This window comes from Lynx rufus, unplaced genomic scaffold (genome assembly GCF_022079265.1).
Source record: "Lynx rufus isolate CCGP_SWC_20201006 ecotype Redwood Valley unplaced genomic scaffold, mLynRuf1.p SCAF_11, whole genome shotgun sequence".
NCBI classification, from domain to species: Eukaryota; Metazoa; Chordata; class Mammalia; order Carnivora; family Felidae; genus Lynx; species Lynx rufus.
Window position 1 is genome coordinate 50,076,387 of NW_025814825.1, and position 24,022 is coordinate 50,100,408.

At 42.9% G+C, this 24,022-nt stretch overlaps 1 pseudogene; it reads left to right on the forward strand.

Annotated features, from left to right (window-relative positions):
• The first annotated feature begins 16,875 nt into the window (after positions 1 to 16,875).
• Positions 16,876 to 18,172, forward strand: LOC124506347 (rhomboid domain-containing protein 3-like; annotated as a pseudogene).
• Positions 18,173 to 24,022: the final 5,850 nt, after the last annotated feature.

Genomic DNA, 24,022 nt, shown 5'->3' on the forward strand with positions numbered 1-24,022 from the left:
TTCCTTTTCTCTTCTCCAGAAGGATTCCTTCTTGCTAGGGGCACTGTCATTGGGAATTGGGCCATACCACATTCTCATTACCTTCTCACCTCTACCAAGGGATGGATCCTGCTGCTTCCCAGAGAGGACAAAATGCTGAGGGGTGAAGCAACTCCATGCTGAGCTGGCTTCTTCCATGGAAACTACAGCCTAGGCAGTAAGTTGGCCACTTTGTTGGAGAAGGGTGTTGGGAGGTAAGATGCCAAGGATCCTGGTGGCAGTTCACAATCCTGCACTGACAAGGACAGACTGGGCAGGGAGAGGGGGTGGCAAGGAATGGTGGGAGGAGGGAAGACCTGAAAGTGAAGCAGGAGCAAGAGTCCCTACATCCTAATCTCCTCTCAACTTCTGACGAGCTGTGGGATGGGTACCAGCCTTTGTTCTCAAGGCTTCCCTCCACTCCGGCGAGTCGGAGAACCCACCGCTGGTGAACTCTCGGCCTGGAGTTATTTTTTTCCAACACTTGTCTTCTCTGATGCAATGCTTTTTCTTGTGGTTTGTTTCCCCCTATTGCACATTCTCCCCTCCAGCTTTGTTTCCCATTTCCTAGAGACTGCTCTTGAACTAGTGAGTTCTCTTAAGAAAGTAACTTCTTAAAAGTTGTGTGTTCTTCCACAGTCTATTATCCGCTCAGTTATTCATGACTTCATCTCTTTACAAAAACCAAGAGAAGTGATCACACTATGAGGACTTGACTGTAGGAAAGCGAGCAGAACATTCCTCCGAGGCACTGCCTCCGTGGTGTGGGACATGTTTCCAATATGTTTTCTACCAAATCTGTTCCTGCTGCCCCAGCTGGTTCTTTACCTCTGCTCCTGGGGTATTTTTCATTTGCTCTTCCCTCTCTGCTTCCGATAGCTTCAGTGCTCTCCTGCTTCACTTAGATCTTAGCTCAAACGTTTCCTCTTTAGAAAGATTTTCCTTGCCTCTGCATCTGACACAACTCTCTCATTGTTCTAGATTCCCCCACCCCTCCTATGTTTCCTTCAGGGCACTTTAACCAGTGATTCTTAAAATCAGCTGCAAGTTGGAATCACTTGGGGGCGTTGGTCAATCATGTGGATCCCCGAGTTCCAATCCATGGTATTTAATTTGTCTGTGGTGGAGGATGTGTTTTTTGTTTTTGTTTTTGTTTTTTAAAGAAGCCCTCCAGGTAATTCTTATGTGGAACCAGGATTGCAAACTTCAGCCTGAGCATTATTATATGTTTGCTGTTTGTCTCAACTACTCAAAAATATAGTAGATTGAAAAAAAAAAAAAGGGGGAGAGGGCAACAAATTTCTTCCCAAACTGTATACATGCAGTTTGAAGTATTCCCATCAAGAGATGGGCTGGGCTGACCTTGTGATTGGCTTTGGCCAATAGAATGTTGTAGACATGACACGGTAGGACATTTGAGGCGAGCCTAACTGGAGGAAGAAAGGCTTTGTGGAACAGACATAAGGTGTCCCAGTGGAGGTACTCTAGACCAAACAGCTGATAGCTAATACCACCTGTCAGCTGTGAGTCAGGCCATCTTAGACCGTGCGGCCCCAGTAGAAGCACCAAATGACTGCAGTTACACGAGTGACTCCAGGCGAGACAAAAAGGACAGCCGAGCCGAACCCAAATTGCTAGTCTACAGAACTGAGAACAAATGGTTACTGCTCTAAGCCAGCCAGTTTTGGTATCACTTGTTATGGAACCATAGATAATGCAGAATGTAAGCTTCCTGAGGGCGGAGGCTATGGGTTTTTTTGGCTGTTGTTTGTTTCTTTTCTTATTTAAATTTTTTCATGTTTATTTATTTTTGAGAGAGAGACACACACAGAGCATGGCGGGGGTGGGAGGGTGGGAGGGGGGTGGGAGTGGGGAAGAGAGAGATGGAGACACAGAATCCAAAGCAGACTCCAGGCTCTGAGCTGTCAACACAGAGCCCAACACAGGGCTTGAACCCACAAACTGAGATCATGACCTGAGCCAAAGTTGGCCGCTTAACCAACTGAGCCACCCAGGCGCCCCTGCTTATTTTCATTACTCTTTCCTCATTACCTAGATCAGTGCCTGTCAGTGCAAATAGTAGGTGCTCATTATATATTTTCTAAATGAATCAATGACATCTGATAGACCTTTACAAAGGGCTGTTTTGCACTATGCTAAAAGTCTAGTTTTCAGCATAAAGACTTTCCTAAGTACTCAGACTCAGATAATGAGAAAGATTACAACTTGTCTCTTCCCCCAAGATATCTCTTAAGCTGCTACAGTGAAGCTGTCCGTTCTCAGTGGGTTGTTTTGTGAAAGGATTCTTTACCCTAAACCTTTGCTGACTCAGCAGATCTTTTTTTTCTAAATCCTCGGCTCAAACACTTTTTAGTTCAAAAATAATATAGACATTGACTGCTTTCTCCAGCCCTCTCCTGAGAAGAGCATCAGGATAACCAAGGGTGTGAGGACCCCATGCCGCACAGGCCAGGGTTGGAGGCAGTGGAGAAACCATTTGTGAAAAACTGGTAATCTGGCTGGTGACACTGATTCAGTTACAGTCCCTATTATAAGCAAACTGGGTGTTTGTGTAATAAGCTCTATTCAGAAACCAAACAAGCTGTCATTATAAGTCCCAGTGGGAAGAGGACTTATAAACAGGTGTCAGCTTATCTGATATCACAAATAACACTTGGAGCACCACCTATGCACTAAGCAAAGATTATGTCATTGAATTCCCAACAACATCGTATGAGAGAGCTTGTCATGAAAAATAGTTTGTATCTGAGAGAACAGGTACAAGGAGATAAAATAATTTTCCTAAACCTCATAGTTAGAGGAGTTCAAATCCCAGCTATGTCCCCAGAGCCCACTGCACTCTTGACCTTTACCCTATGTTTCCTCCTTGTAACAGAGAAAATAACAGAGTTTAAGGTCAGACATGAATTGCATCCTGGGGCAGTCTCTGTTTAACTAGATGACTTTGAAGAAATCATTCAACTGCTCTGAAGCTGAATGTTCTCATCTATAAAATGGGCTTAAGAATCTGTCCCAACAGCGCATGTGAGGAGTAACAACAATGTGTGTTTTGGTGGCTGGCACATAGGAGGTACTCCACAAAAGTGTGCCCCCTTCATCCTCCTATGATTCAGCCTTCTCTGAAGGGAACATCTTTCTTAATCTCCTGTGTGGTACTTGGGGGGAACCCCAAGGCTTGCCCTTATTTTGTGCTGCTTAGAGATTTTTGATCCAAGAGTTCATGTAAATCTTGCAGTTTATTAAGGCAGAAAACTGAGTTTGACCTTTTGTTAATTTTTGCCCTTATATTCTCTAGAACATGGGTTTAGTGCTGGCATCCAATGAGTGCTTGGTAATGACTACTGATGCCTCTTTTGGTTAATAAGAAAATTAAATAAAAATTTTGAATATAGAGGGGTGCCTGGGTGGCTCAGTCAGTTAAGCATCTGACTTCAGCTTGGGTCGTGATCTCATGGCTTGTGGGTTTGATTGAGCCCTGCGTTGGGCTCTGTGCTGACAGCTCAGAACCTGGAGCCTGCTTCAGATTCTGTGTCTCTGTCTCTCTGTGCTCCTCCCCAACTTGCTCTCTCTCTCATTCTGTCTCTCAAAAAAAAAAAAAAAAAAAAAAGAAAGAAAAGAAAGAATTTTGAATATAGAGAAATGTACGACCACCTGATTCTGGTATCTCTGGAGGGCATTTTCTGTCTATGCTGGGCTCTGTGCCAGACTTCAGTCTAAGTGGGGCTTGTGATCAACAGTAAGGACCACTTACTGTCACCAACAGTAAGGACCACCAACTGTCATCAGCAGTAAGGATCCACTGTCACCAAGTTGGATTCTTATGATACATGTTAGTCTTTGCAGTCAACTTGAGGAGTTTCACTGATTCTCCTAGAACCAACAGCTTTATCAGTAGTGATACTGCATACTGTTAATAGTGAGCAACAGGTACTAGGCTCACTGTGGTAGAAATTTTATAGATATTGCCTTTTTTTTTAAATTTTTGTTTTTTTCAACGTTTATTTATTTTTGGGACAGAGAGAGACAGAGCATGAACGGGGGAGGGGCAGAGAGAGAGGGAGACACAGAATCGGAAACAGGCTCCAGGCTCTGAGCCATCAGCCCAGAGCCTGACGCGGGGCTCGAACTCACGGACCGCGAGATCGTGACCTGGCTGAAGTCGGACGCTTAACCGACTGCACCACCCAGGCGCCCCTAGATATTGCCTTTTTAAATGCATACCCCAATCCTAAGATGCAGGCAGTATTATTATAGTGGAGGGAACCAAAGTAAGGGAGGGTGAATAACTGGCCCAAAGTCACATAGCTAGGAAGGAGCAGAGCTAGATTTGAAATATGTCTCTCCTACAGTTTTTACTTTTGTTTTTATTTATTTGATTGTTTTATGGGCTCTGTTGGTATTGGGCTCTTGTAGCACTCCCTTTTCCATTCTTCTGTAACTTCCCAACCCCCTCCCCTCCTGGTGGGTGACACCTTCAATCCTGGAGGTGAAAGCAGGAGCTTGTAGAGCTGGAGATGTCCATTCATGTCTTTGCTGAGAACCATTGTGTCAGCTCCTAACTGACACTATGGTAAATATTTATTTATTTGCTTATTTTCTTTCTCTCCTTAGTAGAACGTAAGCTCCAAGAAATGTTTATTTTGTTAAGTGCCATATCCCATTGTATAGAGCAATTCCTGCCACATAGTAGGTGCTCCATAAATATCCCTTAAAAGAATCCATTGTTGATTTCATAGTTTAATTATCAGAGAGGCCATCTTGCTTCCAAGCTATTTGGAAGCACCTCACACCTCCCTGCTCTCTCCCTAAAAATATACATCATCCCTACGTTTTATCTTCATGAGATTGTGCTTAACTGGTGAGATCACATATGAGAAATCATTAAGCACTTTACATGTGTGACTATCATACAAGCAGGTTCCTTAAATGTTTCAGTCTCTGCAGAATTGTAATCTGAGAACCCAGTCCAAAACGTAGAATATTCTAATAGGAATCTCAAATTTTTACTTACGTCCCCTGAAGAGCATTAAATTTGATCCAATTCAGCATCTATAACAATGTTTCTGAAAAGCAGTTCTTCTCTCCTTAATTCTTTCCTCCCTGCTGTTGCTCTGGTGTCCCTGAAGTTCTTCTTGATTCCCAGTTCATTTAGCTTTTCTCCCGTCCTCCCTCACCACCGCAGGCCGCTGGTATGTGGACTGAGCCTAGTTGCCTCAGTCTTCTGATCTCTCCTCCAGCTTCTCCAACATGCTATCGCTTACAAGCTGTGTAACCATAGGCAGGTAGTAGACTGTTTATGTCCCAGCTTCTTCATATCCAATGTGGAAATTTAATCCTGTGAGCAAAGTGCTGTGAGGATTAATGAGTTCATACTTATCCAGTGCTTAGAACAGTGCCTGGTACACAGTAAGCACTCAATCTTAGCTGCTATTGTTATTAGCAGTAGTAGTCAAGAGTAGTAATAGTATCATCTGTCCTTGATTTACACTGCTAAGTGTCTGAGAATCAATGGACTAAAGTGGAAACTCTAGACACAGGAAAGGGAAGGTATAAATCTTAGCAAGGTCAAATACCTATGTCTCTTTTTGTTTCATCTATGTATGGGGAGAGTGTTGTATAGGGAGAGGTGGGGAGAGGTGGAAACTTCATTATAAAATCCTGCACCTGTCAAACAGACACCAAGTATTATTAAGCATTTAGGTGTTAGAAAAATTCTCTTTGTCCTGCAGCTCATGGTACATATTTTCAGTTTTGTCTATTCTTTAAAATTATTCCTCTTTTTTATTTTTTGGACGATCCATCTTCAAATATTTTAAATCTTCATCTAACACCCTCTTGAGACTCCCTGTTTGTACTGTCTGACCTTCTGTTTTGATTTTCTTCTTTCATTTTTATAGCTTTCCACCCGACCACAGTATTAAGTCTCCCAGCGACTTCTGAAGGTCTCTTCTTGGCAATTTTCTTGCCATGTGATACCAAAAACATCCTGAAAGGCCTCTGTGGCACTGGAGAGAGGCAGGATGAGGCCAAGCCAGTCTGTTTTCTTTTCACCTGTGTTCCATGTTCCAGCAATGACAGGGCACAGGACAAACCATGCAGAGTTAATTTCCTGAGTTGGGGCAGCCGGCAATGCCTAGTGCTGTCCGACCACATCTGCGAAACCCACCAGAGAAATAGTGTGATTGCTATGAGCATGAGGGAGGCAGAGCTAGGAGACCCAATTTGGTCTGAGCCCAGGGTGGAGACTAGATGAATCTTAATTTGGATAATTGAGTCTGTCTGGGTTCTGTTTCCAATATATAAATTAGAAGCAATTTAATGGAATTTAGCATTTCAGGTTTAAAAGATATAGTCAGAAGAGGGGCTAGGATTTTTGCATTATGAACCTTGAATATCCTATTTCTCTAATTACAGGATTTCTTTTTCCAATCATATTTTGCTCATAACTCAAATTCCGTCTTGCTTTAGAAGGAGTCATGATTTAAGAAAACCCAAAGTTACAAATAAGATAAAAGCAGAAAGTGTTGATTTGCTTCTTCATTTGATTCTAAATTTTATTCTAACTTTTTAAAGCTGCAAACTCTCCTGGGTGCCTTACAGATCTGTTTCAGAGCATTAAGTCCCTGTTCAAGTCTTACAGGAATTAAGGTGGTATGAAGGAAAGAACAGGGAAACTGAAATCTGAGGCGGTAGGAGCCACTGCCAATAGAAGCTCAAGGTGAAATGAAGATGAAAATGTGCCTGAATTTTAACTTGACACAAAAGGGAGCTCTGTGGGGGGGGGGGGGGGAAGAGGGGAGGAGGGAATTTAACACATATCCTTGTTAATCTTGCACGGAGAAGTACAGCCTTTAAGGCTCCTCCTGCTAATCTGATGAACTTTCAGAGAAGCTCACATTTTCTTGAGGTCTGGGGGCAGGTGGAGGGGAGAAAGAGAGAGATAGATCTTGGTGAAGTGCCCCAAGGATGCGCAACGAGATCTGTTTCCTGAGTCCTCAGCATGATGGGTAAGACCATCATGCCCTTTCTCGATACCTTCCCAGGTATTTCCTGAACGTTTTACTGCATTGCTCTGCCCAAGAGGCAATAGAGTGAGGTGGTTAAGAACCTAAGTTCTGTAGCCCATCAACAGGGATTTGAGTTTTGCAGATATGGATGACAGTTTGTATTACTTTGATCAAGTCATTTAAAATCTCAGATCAGTAAGATGGAGGTATTAAATACCTCACATTACTCTTAGGAAAATTCAGTTCTTATGAAGCACTTAGCATAGGGCTTGGTATTGGATAAGTGCTGCCATTTTTTGATGATAGTAATGTTGACTATTAATATTAATTTCCCCTGGAAAATGAGGATTTCTTGTTGACAAGCAGAAGTTTTGATGGTTATGTCTAAGTTGGGCCTTGGTTTGCAATCCCATTGACCTCAGGTGGTGTTCATGCATCGAATGGAAATCTGAGCTGCAAAACCCCAATTCCTCTGCCTGTACCCACCTTTTGCAGGAGGAGGATCTCTGTCTAGATAATGGTGCTTACACTGCCACCACGGAATGAGAAGCAGGTGACTCACTACTGATCATCTGCTGCTCACTCACTTCCACTGCAGAGGAACTGTGCTCCCCACAAATAGTTGGCTCCCAGCACAGAGCAATGGGGCCTGGTTGGAGAGTGAGCTCATTGGGAGCCGAGTCAGAGCTGAACTTGGTAAGCCCTGCCCAGCAGAAGCCCCTACTGAAGATTCCCTGTATATTCCCTCTTCTGCTTGTATATCTACTAGAGTCAGACATACTGGACCACAAGTCCACTTACCAGCTCAGTGAAAGCCGTGAGTTCATCTGTGAAATGGACGTAATAATGGTACTTATCTTAATGACTTGTAGTGAAAGTCCAATAAGATCTTGGCACAGTGTAAAAAATTCAGTTAATAGTAGTAATTCTTGTGTTGGTCATTTGGCTCGGAGTTCCCCTCCCCTGTCTTCTCTTCTCATCTTCAGTGTCTGGCTGCATCCTCCCCAGATGACACTGGTCACAGTGAACACCCCTCCCTTCATTTCACTCCATTTCCTCAGGCCTCAGCATTTGTGGACCTTGTTGCAAAAGCACTCTTGTCTATGGGTTTTATTGTATCAAACATTAACTTACTAAAAGTTATATTATGAAAATATTCATTAAGTAATGAATTCACTCACTTGCTCAAAAATAGGCATTGAATATTGGCTTTTTATGCACCCTTCTAGATGTTGATGGTCTGGCGATAAACAAGTAAAACCTTGCCTTCATGGAGCTCACATTCTAGGGAATGAGACAGACACAGACATAAAAATGTCTACAAAAACAGGTATACAATTTAAAGAATGAGACAGACCATTTGGTACCTACCTCTCAAGGGAAGACACAGAACATTTTCTCCTAGAAGCATGTTATGTGTCCCTTGTCAGTCACATCCTTCTCTATTTCCCCTGATGCCAAAGGAAAGAATCATCTTGGCTAGTAGCTTGTGCCCCTCTAGTTTTTCCACCTATGTAATGAACACTAAATATTATTCTATTTTTTTTTTTTACATTTCAATGCCATGTAAATATGTGTATCACCTGCATTTTTTTGTGCCTTACTTATTCCACTCTATGGTATATTTTGGGGTTTATATTCATTGATTATATTCATTGATACCTAGAGTTCACTCAGATGTCATTGCTGGGTAGTATCACTTTCCCACACGTTAGGTGTACATTCTACTACTGATATATATTTGGGTTATTTCACTTAAAATAATTATTAGCATGCTTCATTGACCATTCTTGAAACTGGCTCCAGGTTCCCAATTGCAAGAGTTATTGCAAAAGGGAAATTTCTGGATCATTGTCATCTACTTGATAAATTTCTAGAGGATGGAGTCTCTTCTCTTGGGTGCTTATTATTGCCTCCCACAGAGTGCATGGTCAAAGCTGGTTTAAGGGAAACATTGGAAGGAAATTGGTTAATATTGAATTTCATGAGTTTCTGGTTGAATTTGGCCTTTACAGGAAGAAGTGAAGTGCAAGATAAATCATCCATAGATTTCATTTCCTGAATAAGAAGGAAGCTTTCAGAAGAAGGGAATATGAAAGACGCAGGTCTTGAAAATAGGTGGAAGAAACGCAAATCGGTGTGTCGGAGAGAACATCGGACTGCAAACTTAAGGCCAGAACCATACGTTCTTATCAGTGACGGCAAGAATGAGGGGAGATGATGTTTGCCTCAAGTGCGAGTTGGGGATTGAAGGGAAGGTGCATAGAGTGCTAGTCCCACGTCACTCATCATATAGTAAGTGCTGTGTCCAGTCTTGTCCTTGGCTTTCTAGCTTGGCCACTGTGAGGCATCTGGCTCATCTCCCTGTATCTCAGTTTCTTTATCTGTGAAATGCCATCCACGAAAATAATTCAAGTAGCCAGGCGCCGAAGTTTAAAGGAGGTTCCCTGGTATCTCAAAGTCACTATCATTGGTAGGAAGTTGTGGGATTCAGCAAACCAGCAAAAGGAAAACATGTCTTTTTCGCTGACACGTCGGCATAGGCTCCAAGGCCAAATCGGGAGCAGGATTACATTCTGCATCCACTGATTCCTTACTGTTGGCTATTCAAAAAATTCTTCATGTTTCTCTGGTCAAGAACAGTGGGGCCAAGTATCCCTTTCCATCCTGGTGCCCAGATGGAAAGCTTCAGAGTCCCTCCTGCCCTGGGTACTGGACTGGGGTTTCTGGCACCAGCAGCGGCAGCAGACTGCAGGCTTCAGGCAGCTCGGAGGCAAGTTAAGCCATCCGCGCAGCCAGGCAATAAGGAAGGGATTACAGGGATTGATGGAGTGTGCAGAGAAGGCCTCTGGCAGAACAAAGTGGAATCTAGAGGATTCGCCAGGCCGTGCAGAGCACTTCGCATTCGTGATCCAGGTCAAATGGCAGGGCTGCCAAGGTTTGCTGTTGCTATGGCTGTGCCAGCACAGAGGAAATAAACCTGGCTGGCTGGCCGCCTGCACCCACTGGAGTCCCCCACCTTGAGGTGCGGTGTTGAAGAGCTCTGAAGTCCCCATTGCCCTTGCAGAGAGGCCAGCAAATCATTTCCTCCCAGAAATGGGATTTCCTCAGGGGAATTGTGTCCCTGGTGTTCCACGGCAGGTGACGTGCACTGACCAGGCGTAAAAAAGCTGCAAGTTGGCTCAGAGGGATTTCTCCCACTTTGGAGCTCAGAGGATGGATCCGAAAAGTCCTTCTTGGACTCAGAGTACCTTAGGAGCTTCACAGATGGGGTATCTTGGCTTCACAGATGCTCTTTAGGCACTTGCTCCGTTTGGAATAAGCAACAGAACAGGCTGGCTTTCACAGGGTAGCCAAGACCTGGTTGAAAGGCTCTCCAGATGGTGACAGGGTAGCCAGCAGCAATCCCAGCATGAAGCTCTGGTGGCTTAAGTGGCTTGAATGTGCCAGATCACAGGGCCCCAAGAACCCCAACCTTCTGTTGCCTCTGCTCTCTGGAAAGTATGATGGGTTCTCCCTTTAGAACGGAGGAGCTTATTCTCCAGAGGCTTCTGAGGCTACTATAGCCTCAGAAGGAAGAATACTTCCTTCATCAGATGGGCCAACAAGATTTATAGATGGTTAACAGGAAAAACCATCTTCAATGAAAGAGGAAGTACTCCTGTTCAGCTCCAAGACCCTTGGCCTTTGGGTTTGCTCTGTGAGGCATCTCTTTTACCCCTAGGACTCAGCACAGCAGGACTTGACTCCCTCAGCCTCAACTGTCCTTCCTTAACCTCTCCCACACTGTGGCCATCAGGGAGGACCTCAACACTCCAACTCTCACACCTTTTCCAGGAAGTGGCCCCCATGTTGCCTGAGGCCTCTTCTACAGGAGCAGTTAATGCACATTTGGCATCCTTCACCACGCATGTCTGACTCTGGGGTCAAGGGAACATGGGGGTAGGTGGACCATGATCTTAGGGGTTAAAGAGAGTGGTGACAATTCTGGTTCTTCTGCTTCCTAACCATGTGTCTTGGGCAAGTTACTCAAAGATAAAATAGAAAAAGACTCATGAGCTTCAAGGTTGTTGTGGGGATTCAATGAGATTTTCTAGAGGGAGGAGGGAAGAGAAAGAAGAGAGAGAACGAGCTAAGCATAGGAGTACCTAAGTGCCTAGATGGTAGTAAGTGTTTGATAAGAGGGAACCGTTATTATTCTGATAGGAAATGCTCTTATGCACCATGCAAATTTTTCAATGGTTTTAAATATTTTCAAGAGGACTCTAGATTAAGGACTGTGATCACAGATTATCAGATCCAATAACCACTTATTTTAGATTAGGAAAGTGAGGCTGAGCCCCAAGAGAAGTGACTTTTCTGCAGTCACTTAGTTACTTAGGAGCAAAGCCAGAGCTGGGACCTGGGACTCTTGACTCCAGTGCTCTCTCCCTGGTTATTGCCTTGGAAGGTGCCAAGCAGGCCTCACAGTGTCACCTACCATCTGCTAAATGACGGTGGTTGGCAAAAGATTCTCCTTACACTGCAGGGAACAAAAAAATTGCTCAATTCATTTCCTTGTAGACAGTGAAAATCTCATTCAGAAGAAAAATGGGAGTGTGTGAATAATCAATCTGATGCCACCCTGATGTACCTAACAACCCTCACAGAGGATGGCCTCAGTGTAATAAGCTTTCTGTGCCTTTGGGCTCCATTTGTGCTGGACATCTTCTGTTTGTCTCTCCAGATCTGCTCTCCACTGTCTTCACCCTGTTCACTGTCCCTGGAGACTGACTTGTGTGGACCACACCAACAGGCACCCTTGCACTTTGATGGTTTAGTGCAGCCAATCAGGACCTCCAAAGGGAATCAAAGAGAGGAAGGGAAGTGACGGTAAGGAATTACTTCCCTTCTCATCTTTCTGTAGGGCCTCCATCTAGCTCTGTTACCCAACGCAAGGTCACTGCTCCTCACATGGTGACCAGTTCTAGATGACTTTTTCCTTCAGGATTCACACAACTCTTCCTCCCTCATCTCTTTGGGCTTAGGGGTGGTGACCCTCTCTCCTTATTAACCTTAGGGTGTTGCCCCGTGCTTTGTGTTTTTCCTATGCCCCATCCACATCTTTGTAAATAATCTCTTTGTAAATTAACTATCCTTGAATTATCCTGAGTGTGCCATCTACTTTATTTTGGGACTCTAACTGATATACTAGTCTCACATTGTCCAAATCAAGATCCAGCTACAGTGCCCCCAGAGATGACCTGTGCTGGCTAGAGAGAAAATTCGCCATCAAATAACACTTAACTTTCAGAATGTGCCTCCATTCTTGCTATATCTCCTTTAGGTAGCCCCTTTTAGGAGCCCAGCTAGAGCTTTGCTGATGGTAGCAATGGGGTCTGATTCATCTTCCATGCCATGGGAGATGTGCACAGTGACAGAAGTGACAGATAAAGAGATCGATAAAAGTGAATAGAAGCGGTGGGGGGGGGGCGTGGTCATCTGGCCAAGTGCAATCTCTTTTACCTTGTGAACTTCTTGGGGCTCCTTTCAGATTTCTGACTTGAGCTGAGCTTCACAAAAATGACCAAGTCTAAATCCTATCTCAATAATTAGGAAAACTGAGTCATTGAGATGTCGATATATAAACTCTCATTAAAGTTGGTAGAAAAAGTTGATGTTGAATTAAGAACTAACGCGGAATCCACAATCCATGATCTTTTTGTTCTTACTCTACATTTTCCTCGTTTAGTCTTCCACAAAAATCTAGATGGTGAGCTGAAGACAAAAAATACATCTTAAAAATGTTAAATAATTATTTTTTGTACTTACAAGTATTTCTTTGGCACCTACTATGTGTCAGACACAATCTGGACCCTGCTCCAACCTTAGCAATGGTTACTAAGAAAGAGATGATCACTCCAGTCAAGGAACATAGAGTCTAACCCTGGGCAAACTATGGCTGCAGGCTGTTTTGTTAATAAAGTTTTATTGGAATGCAGGCATGCCGATTTATGTAGTGTCTATGGCTGCTTTTCAGCTACAAGGCCGAGTTGAGTAGTTGCAACAGAGATTGGGTACCTTGCCAAGCCTGTAATATTTACTGCCAGCCTTTTACAAAAAGTTTTCTGACTCCTGTCCTAGCCACATACCTTCCCAGTACGTGGTACCGACGTAGACACATTTTTTTCTTTATCGTTAGATCAAGAGACTCTTCACAGCTGAAAAGCATTGCCATTGTCTTGATAGTAGGAAACAATCCTCAGTGGATCATTTTTAATCTTTGCCTCTTAAAGAATTTGCTGAAATTTCTAGAGCTGTTGACAGAGGAACATGTTTTTTGCCTTTTTTTTTTTTTTTTTGGTGGAGCAGTGTGAATTCAATACACCTGTGCAACTGTGCAAGAAGTCTCAAAGGGGAAACTATTCTGATGCACGAGGGGTAGGGGGAATGGATTGAATAGAACCTTGATTGCTCCCGTTCCAGAATGTGTCATCTGGTTTTCTGCTGCTCTTAGCCTTCTTCTAGATGCACTTATGCTGTGAATTTCTTTCCAACTTTTTGTTCATAAATACTTGAAGAAAAGAAATGAACTCAGAAATTCCTTTTAACCGTTTCCCTTTCATTGGTATTACACAGCACAAATTTGTGGCTGTGGGATTCTCTGGGATCGAAGCACAGTTAGATTGAAGAGCGTAAAAGCCTTGTGATGGTCTGGCAGTGCCCACCCTCTGTGAAGCATCTCTAAATAACACTCGGAATGACATTTAAATAGGTGCAAACCGCTTTCTCTGGGTCCTTGAAGGCTTACATTGTTTATCTCGTTCTGGGAACTCATATGGAGGATTCTTAAAATTTGAAAAGAAAGGAAATGTAACTGATTCTCCAAGTGAATAGGTGGGTTTTGTTTTGTTTTAATTAAAATTAAAACACGAATGAAAGAAGCTGGGGCATTCTCTAAAGATAAGGAGAGGGAAGGACAAGGTTGTAGTTTTTTCTAGGAAAGAGAAAAAATCAAGGACAGGTCTAGGCATATCTGTAAGAAAAGCTGACAATTCCTACTGTGATTTACTCAGTGTGTAAAACCAGCTTATACATAGTCTTCTGGACCATGCAGACAAAATATTATAAATGGAAATTAACCCAATCCATGGGTAAACTTAAGACCTCTAATCATGTCAGTTTATTATCTAAATGATCAGTTCAATCCAGAAGGTATTTACAAGGGCCCTCCTGTGTGATAGGCATTGTAAGCACTCCTAAGAAAATATAGCAATGATACAGGTAACAATGTCTTCCTCAGAGTTCACAATCTAGGTGAGAAGGATAAGAAATATGGCTACACACACATAAAACACAGCACTGTAACTTAATTGGCACACATACTTTAAATCGCTGTAAAACCCAGTGAAAGGCAGAATTAATGAGAGATGGAAATAATGCAGAAAATTTTTTGTTGTTGGAGCTAAGCCATGGGATAATAAAAAGAGAGGAAGATATTCCAGTAGATATAACAGCGTGAACAGAGGTAAAGACTTAATTGAACACTTATGTATGGTTGGATTATAGAAAACCAGCTCTTTGTAAAAAGGTGGAAAAGGTCACCCAGGATTTTAAATGCAGTGTGAAAACGGAAAGTCATTAATCCTGAGAAGTGGATTGACATCCTTGAAGTTTCTCTGTAAGCTTGAGATGGTAGCTGTGTATATGAAAGATTGGAGAGATAAGAAATTGAAGATGGGGAAGCTACTTAGATGGGGACTTCGATACTCTAGGTAAGACAAGTGTTTTTATAATAATGAATGGAGATGCCCTAGGCCGCCTGGGCACCTGTCAGAATGTGAATGAGAAGGAGATAAGGATATGCGTCTGAATATGTGGAAGTGATTTACAGAGAGGGCTTCAATATGGGGAGACATGTGGCAATGTGTGTCCCAATCCAGATTGCCGCTAATGAAGATAAATTAATTAAAAAATAAACACATTTTAGACCTTATATACTGACCTATGTCTATAAGGCCCTTTAGGACCTAATTCAAGAATGCCCCTCCTCTAAGAATCTCCTAGCTTTCAGAAACAGGTCTTACATTTCTTATGCAATTAGAATACAAGCAATTGTAGGAAAATTGGAGAAAGAAGGCAATGTCTTCTATGCTTTTGTTAGTCACTAAATATTCTAGTATAGAGCCAGGCTACAGTAAGTGATTACTATATGGGTGCAAAATGAATCACCCTGATAGACAACTTCTGCAAATACAGGTCATATACACATCAAAGCTAGCTGCTTAGAATGGGGAAATGGGGAAAGGAGAGGTTCTCCGGGGTCAAGGAGATAACCGTCAGGCCTATGTGGACATAGCACAGATTTCTTGAAAAATTTGAAAGTCATTACAGTGGTGGTAGAGGGATTCTTAGGGGATTGGAGCCTGGAGCTCATGCCATGAGGACATCAGGGTGCTTTAAAGCTGCATAGAGTTGAAGTGGTTACAAAATTAAAACCTAGAAGGAAATGACACATATGAAGTCCATTCTGGTGATTTTAATCAAAGGGGAATAATTTTTATTTACTTGTGGGTTAATGGGAAAACAACTTGAGGCATTAAGGAGTGGTAGGATATGTTAACCCGGGCTCTCTTCACAAAATGCTCTTGGGGACTCGTTAGATTGATGTGAAGGTTAGGAAACTGTAAAATTAATTATTTTCCAACACTTTCCATCAGACTAACGCCGACGCAAACACACACGTTTGCTTTTATTCGTGGGATATACAAAAACTTATACCTCAAATGCACATATTACTTAATGTTGAAATATTAGAAGCATTCTTACTAAAATCAGGAATAAGATAAGTATGGCTATTATGATCACTACTATTGAACATTATAATGAAGATTCTAGAATAATGCAATAAGACATGGAAAATAAGTAATAGTCACTAGACAGAAAGAGACACAGCTGATATTATTTGGGATTTATACAAAAATCTAAGTAGTTTCTCAGGTAATCTTTGATTTTTCTATTAGAACTCAAGAAAATTCAACAAGTTTGATGGATTCCATCTAACTATCACTTATTTCTACACACCAGGGACAGTTAGTTATAAAGCATAATTTTCTAATATGAACATGAAGAAAAGTATAAAGCTTACTGGGAGACAGAAAAGAAGTCTTGATAAAATAGAAATATGCCATGTTTGTATTTAGGAAGACTCAATAAATTCTTCATAAATTAATCTAAAAATTTAGTCGCATTCCCAATCAAATTTCTATGGGACTTGACAAATTAATTCTAAAATCCTTGTAGAATAGAAAATGTTACGTAATTTTTTTTTTTAAAGAAAAAGAAAACAATGATGGGGATAGGGCTTGTTAGACATCAAAATATACTATACAGCTGTGGTAATGTACCAAGACACCGAATTGGAATAGAAGTAGATAAAAAGGGATCAGTGGGACTCAAAAGAATTCAAAGATAAATATATTCTAGAGATAGCATTTCATATAACGGAGGAAAGAACATGGGACAATTGGCTAGCTGAGAAAAAGGAAAATTAGATCCATATCTAAAACAGTATACAAAATTAATTGTAGGAGAAGGGCCCCGGGCCTAGAGCAACTGTGGACTAACAGTGGGGGGGCAGGGGAAGGGGTGGGACACCTGCTGGTGGGCGGGGTCAAGCCCAGTGCCAGGCGAATGGGCTGCGGGCTCTCGGGCTTTGCAGGGAATCTGGAGTCCTGACTCCCAGCCCGGGACTCCACCTGGCATTCGCGGGGCGGGGAAGGGGTGGGGAGCGTAGGATGCTCTGAGCACACACAGCCCCAAGACTACCCCTGACACCTTCAGCCAGGCGATGCATGCCCAAGGCCACCCCGCCCCGCCCCGCCTACTGCGCCCAGCGCTGCCTTTAGACTCCTCCTTCCTGCTGCTGCAGCTGCTGCTGCCGCTGCAGAGTCTGCAGTCTTGCCTTGACCCCGATCTGCTGCCGGACCCTTGGCAGGCACACGGGCTGCTGACCCACGCCCTGGGCCCCTCGGCCCTTACCCGGCCGGCTCCTGAGCCTGCTGCTCCCGCCCACACTGGGTTGGTGGCTGGAGAACCACCTGGGCACGCGGCGGTTCCTGCGTGCCTCTGCCCTGCTCGCCCTCGCTGCTGGGCTAATAGCCGTGCTGCTGGCAGGCCTCCGGGTGTCCACATGCCTGTCCCTCTGGCCCTGTTACTGCCCTAGACAGCCAAGGGGGGGGGGCGGGTCCTGCCCCCATGGCTGCTGCCTAGATACCACTGCTCAGCGGGAGCCACCCTTCCTACAGCTCTTCTGAGTCCCCCTTGCTGGCCTGGGCTGTGCAGCCGGGGCCTCCCGGTGGCTGGCGCTCTCTGAGCAGTGGCTGCGGGCAATGCAGGAGGGCGTCTTTGCAGGGCCCCGGCCAGGTGCTGGTCAGACTCCTCCGTACCCCAGGCAGCTTGGCCAAGCTGCTTATCACCCATCCTGCCATCCCTGGACCTCCTTACATGGTCACCCCTAGCCTCTTGTCCTGCAGTGAAGACTCATCCCAGCTCCCGGCCTGGGGTCTGTGCAGCGGACCTGGGTGGGCTCCTCAGAGGTGGGCCTGGCCCAGCTTCCGCCCAGAGACCCCCCTGTGGGCGGCCCTGGATGAGCAGATGCCGCAGGAGGGGATCCAGGCCTCGCTCCTTGAAGAGCCCGCCCCGTGTCCTGAGAACCCCTGCTCTGGCTGCTTAAATGTTCCATCACTTCTCTGGGATGAGGTGGGCGGGCAGGGGTGGGGTCTCCTGGCTCGGGGTCTGGAGGTAGCCTTGACCAGTCCCTCCCCGTGCCCCACATCCTACAGGCTGGAGCACATGGGCTTCCTCACAGAGCAGGCAGTGGTCGTACTAGCAGCCACAGGCCATGTGGAAGATGCCCTGTCACTGCTGGTGGGGGGAAAGGCGGGCACTGAGGTGCTGGTGACTCAGGGCAGGGGCAGCTTGCCCACCCTGAGGGCTCCGGTCCCCCCAGCACACGCAGGCCTTCAGGTGACAAGAAGCTTGGCCTATGCGTAGGTAGTCCAAGCCCAGCCCTCTCTGCTGAGAGTCACAGTGGGGTGCAGGAGAAGCCCCCTTCGGCACCTCCCCCTTGGCAGTGTTTAGAATAAAAACCAGTTTACTTTTCAAGCCAGACCTTCTTGGGGGCCAAAAAAATTAATTCTAGATAAGTGAGAAATAAAAATGTAAAAAGCTTCAATGTAAAAGAAGAAAATACAGGAAAGAACTGACACTAGATATTGGGGCAGAGATTTTTAAATTAGATACAGTTTGAATAACTGGATGGTACAGAAAGTATCAAACAAAACACATTAACTAAGTTAAAATATAATACATGTATGTTGCAGATGTTTTCTTTCAGTCTAGCAGGTAAATATAAAAAGTTAAAATATAAAAAGTTTCTATTGATAAATAAAAAGATAAAGAGGCAAAGAATATGAGCAGGTAGTTCACAGGAAAGGAAATTCAAATAGCTGGAAATATATGAAAAGATATGAAACTTCATTTATAAGCAGAGACATACAAATTAAACAACGATGAAATATCAGTTTTGCTCCCATAAATTTGGAAGACAAAGGGGAATAAGTAGTAGAAGCATAAGGAGCAGAAGATAATGGAGACTTCTATACATTATTGTTGGTGCTAAAATTGATCGATACAGCCTCTTCTGGAGAAGAATTTCACATTGTTTATCAAGATTTAATTGGCAATTAGATTTAAAATAGTATTTGCCTAGAAAAATATTCCCATGTGTACACAATGCATTATAAACATCATAATGTTGTTTATTACATGACTAAGTAAATGTCCATCAAGTACAGTTAAATAAAGTGTTTTTTTTTTTTTTTCAACGTTTATTTATTTTTGCGACAGAGAGAGACAGAGCATGAACGGGGGAGGGGCAGAGAGAGAGGGAGACACAGAATCGGAAACAGGCTCGAGGCTCTGAGCCATCAGCCCAGAGCCCGACACGGGGCTCGAACTCACGGACCGCGAGATCGTGACCTGGCTGAAGTCGGACGCTTAACCGACTGCGCCACCCAGGCGCCCCTTAAATAAAGTGTTTTATCTAGTCCATGGAATATTACGCAGCAATGAAAAAGAACGAGGTACATTTATATGTACTGTCATAGATCTCTAAGATATACTGCCATCTGAAAAAAATGATTTTATAAAATAATGCACAATATAATTCCTTTTATGTAAAAACAAGTGAACAAAAATATATAATTCTAAATATAAACATATATACATGTAATGTATAGAATAAGATCTGGACATATGTACACCAAACTGTATAAAATTATATCTCAAGAAGCCTGTGAGATTGGTGTGGCAAAGGGGCTCTATTTGTAGAATTATTGATCTGATTGACTATTTACAAAAATGTATGAATTGATTAATTGTATGATTAACAATAATAAATAGGTAAAAACTAAAGCAAAAATCCAAGCATACAAGCACACAAGATTATATCTCATGCCTACAAAAAGCTTGATCTAGGTTTTTTTCTTACATTGTGTAATTGCACAATCCTCCTTCCCAGCAAACTTCTTATTCTCCTTTTTAGGATCTATTCTTGGAAATGTCAATGCCAGGGACTAATCCATTAGCTAATTAGGCACATTTCTGAGTATACAACTACTTTAAGGGATAAAAGATGCTGCATCTCAAGTCCAGACCTTGGCTAATATGCAGATCATTAACTCAAGCCTGATTAATTAAATTTTGTGAAGATATATAGAAGAGCCCTTCTTATTGTTTTTAAATAAAGTGCTAAAAATTTCAGCTCTTCAGTGATCTGAATTTATTGGCCCATGTTAGCTTTTCAACAAAGTTTTACATTATCTTGAGTTGTCTATATAACATTGCTTATATCACTGGCTAGAATCTAGCCTTTAGCCATAAACAATGGAAAAGAATTGGACTCTTAATTATATGATCAAACAAATAAGCCATAATGGATACCCTGAAAAAATGATTTTTTCTCAACATTTTCTCTGGAAAACAGAAAAGTGATGAAAAAATCATTCATGGTGAAACTTAGCTGAAGTAAAAGGTATTTTTGTGCGGATGTCTATTCTAAAACATCTTGGTGGGTCACCTCCTAATTCCCACTCCTTATTCAACAAGTTATTTCTTAACCCTTTATGTGTCAGACACTATACTAAACCCTGGGGATATAAGCCTTATATAAGACCCTCTTGCCATGGTGAGTTTACAATCTTGAGAGGATGAGACGGTGAAAACACGAAAATGTTGTGTGAAATGTGCTGTGATGTCCTGGAAATACAGCATCCTAGAAGGGGCTTCGGAGGGAGCGGGGTGGGTAGCAAATCTGTGCTCTAGGGGATCAGGAAAGGCTTCTTTGAGGAAGAGAGATTCAAGACATGCAACCAGATGCTTGAAAGATAAGACTTTGCAAACCAAGGGATGAGGGGTACAGGAATTACGGCAGGCATGCCCTGTGCCAGGCACTGTGATGGGCACCTGGCGGCCCCACCCTCACAAAGGCTTGCCTCCCATCTCCCCCTTCCCTCCCAGGCTAGAATTCTTCCGCACGTCCTCTCCCCATTGCCTCTGGCCACCATCACTGACTCCTGAGCCAGCTCCACATACACCCCGTCACCCATCCAGTAGAGGGACAGGCCTGGACTCTCTTCTCCGTCTCCGGCTTCTGCTCTTAGCGACTGGCCCTCCTCCCTCACCCTACCACCCTCCAAATGACTGCAAAATAACTGACAACACTCCAGGTTTAGGTAATTCCCTTTTCAGCCGCAGATTCTTGTGCACCAAACCTGCTCTTGTAAAAGCAAGGGTGTTTATCTTCCTGAGACTGTTCTGAGATGCTAAATCATCTTAATAGCCTCACTTACTGTCCTTGCTTTCATAACGACACAGTCAGGAAAACCCTCCCCCAACAACTTTTTTTCTCCGGTGGTCTAGGAGACACTTTGTAATTTGCAATTGAATTTGTCATAATTTGCCCTTCTTAAGGGCTACACTTCACTAGGGAAAGTTCCCTAGCTTATTCCAATAACCGCTTATAGTGAATAGTGTCTATTATACTAAGGAGTTTTCCAGAATCCTTACTTTTATGACAAGCAGAACTCCCAACCGCCCTTCCAGCACTCACCCCCTGCCAATTAAAATAAATACATATGCATAAAATATGCTGAAGGAATAAATAAATACTTGTGCTGGAATTTGGGCATCTGCTTGATAATTATTCAGCAACATGACTCAGCGGTTTGGAAGGAGGTTGGGGGAGGGGAGAAAATGTGCCCTTGTCTGAGGCAGAGAAGGAAGAGAAGAGCTGAGGAAACTTTTCTCTCTCCTTCCGCAGAACACTGGGAGTTCTTCTGGCAATTATTTTGTCAATTTTCTTCCTACGTGTTAACTAAAGTTTAAGCTCTCCCACACCGGTGGCTCTCCTACATATCTAATTGTCCCCAAATATCATCAAACATAAAGCCTGACAGATAGTGGACAATTTTTGTTCATGATGATAAGAAAAGTGGAGAGAAAAATCTTAAGTAAAAGAGGTAAAAGTATACGTGGGAGGAAAAAGGCAAGTGTTGATATGACAACTTAGGTCTTTCAAAATGTATCAGAATATTTGCTTTTAAAAGAAATAGCTAATACTCAGAAGTATTGCTGGATCGTATGGGAGTCCTATTTTTCATTTTTAAAGGGATCCTCGTGCTGGTTTCCACAGCGGCTAAACCAAGTTACCAATTGTGAACAATGGTGTAGAGAAGTTCCCTCTTCTCCACCTAACACTTGTCCTTTGTTTTTTCTGATAACAGTAGTGAGGGTCAAGACCCGCTACCCCCAAATAGGTACTGATAAGGGAGACAACTGAGGGCAAACAGGCTGGCGCGCGTGTGCGCGTGCACACACACACACACACACACACCCCAGGTGGAATATGTGTGATGCTCCTCGGACACTCCTGGCTATGCAAGAAAAAAGGAAAGGGGTTTTAAGTGCTTGCCATGGTGCTGTGGGGAACTAAGGCAAATTAAATTCCCTTACTGCCTACAGCCCACTAAGTCCTTGAAACAGGCAGACTGACCTCTCTCTAGAAGCCCAGGTGCCTGATGATGACACTTTGCTAGGGGCAAAAGAGAATCTTAGCTTAACAATAGCCTGACCTCTCAAGGATCCTGTAAGTCTACTTCCTTTATCTCAACTGCCCCAAGAAATATGCTGGCAATCTTACTCCAAGCTTATGGTCCCCTGATACACATCTGAAGGGTCTCAAGACTGAGGTTTGATTAAAGGGTAATAAATGGCATTTCCCTAGCAACAGCTAGCCCCTCAAGGTCCTGGAAACCTTGCTTCCAAAATACCTTAGAGACTTACACTGTCCCTGACCCTCTCCCAACCTGAGGCTATATAATGAGTTACCCATCACAACCCCAGTGCAACATTTTCTGCCCATGTGTCCTGTCTCTGTGCTTCAATAAAGTCACCTTTTTGCACCAAAGACGTCTTCAAGAATTCTTTCTTGGTCGTCAGCTCCAGACCACCCCACCAGCACCCCAAAACTTCATCAGGTACCTTGGCATACTGAATATTTCAAACTGAAAGAATTTGAGAAATGGTATATGTAAGACCAAATTTCTGACCTTCCCCTGAAGCAGGTCACAAAGAAGGTCAGAAGAGGTCACCCTCCCTAACCTTAGAGAAAGGAAGCATTTCACAAAGACAAAAGGACACAGGGAGGAATCTGAATGAACAGGCCTTGCTAAATTTCCTTCAGTTTACTATACTTAGCTTGCCTTTGTCCTCTCATATTTTTCTACAACTCTTCATCAAACCTAGCATAGAAACTCAGGCTTAACCATTTCTTTGGGTCTTCATTTCCTTATGAAGCTTTCTGTTTCATGTAAAATGCATATGAAATAAATTTGTACACTTTTCTCTTACTAATGTGTCTTTTGTCACGGGAGTCCCAGCTGAAAATTTAAAAGGGTAGAGTAAAATGTGATTTTTTTCCTTCTACAATAGCCATCCTGACAAATAGGAGGTGATCTTTCATTGTGGTTTTGATTAGTATTTCCCTAATAATTAGTGATGTTGAGCACCTTTTCATATATCTCTTGGCCATTTGTATGTCTTCTTTGGATAAATGTCTATTTTAGTCCTTTGCCCATTTTTAAATTGGAAAATTTACATTTTTTTCTGTTATTGAGTTATAAGAGTTCCTTATATGTTTTGAAAATCAACTTCTTATCAGGTATATGGTTTGCAGACATTTTCTCCCTTTCTGTTGGTTGTTTTTTAAATCTGTTGATTGTTTCCTTTGCTGGGCAGAAGGTTTCTAGTTTGATGACGTCTCACTTGTCTATTTTTGTTTTTGTCACCCGTGCTTTTGGTGTCATATCTGTGAAATAATTGTCAAGACCAATGTCATAAAGCTTTCCCCCTATTTTCTTCCAGGATTTTTTATAGTTTAGGATCTTATATTTAATTCTTCAACCCATTTTGCCTGGATTTTTGTGTAAGGTGTAAGATGGGGGTCTGATTTCATCCTTTTGCATGCGGTGATCTTCTGGGTATATATCCAAAAGAATAAAAATCAGGATTTTAAAGAGATATCTGCACTCCAAGTTTCATTGTGGCATTATTCACAATAGCCAAGATATGGAAACCACCCAAATGTTTATTGGCAGATGAACAAAGAAAATGTGGTATATAGATATAATAACATAGTATTTAGCCTTAAATATGAAGGAAATCCTCTCATTTGTGAACACACGGATAGACCTGGAAGAGATTATGCTAAGTTAAGTTAGTCACAAAAAGACAAATGCTACAAGATTCCACTTATAAGAGTGAAAATATATAAAATAGTCAAACTCCTTAGAAACAGAAAATAGAATGGTGGTTACCTGGGAATGCAGGGAGTTGTTATTCAATGAGGGCAAAGTGATACAAGATGAGTAAGTTCT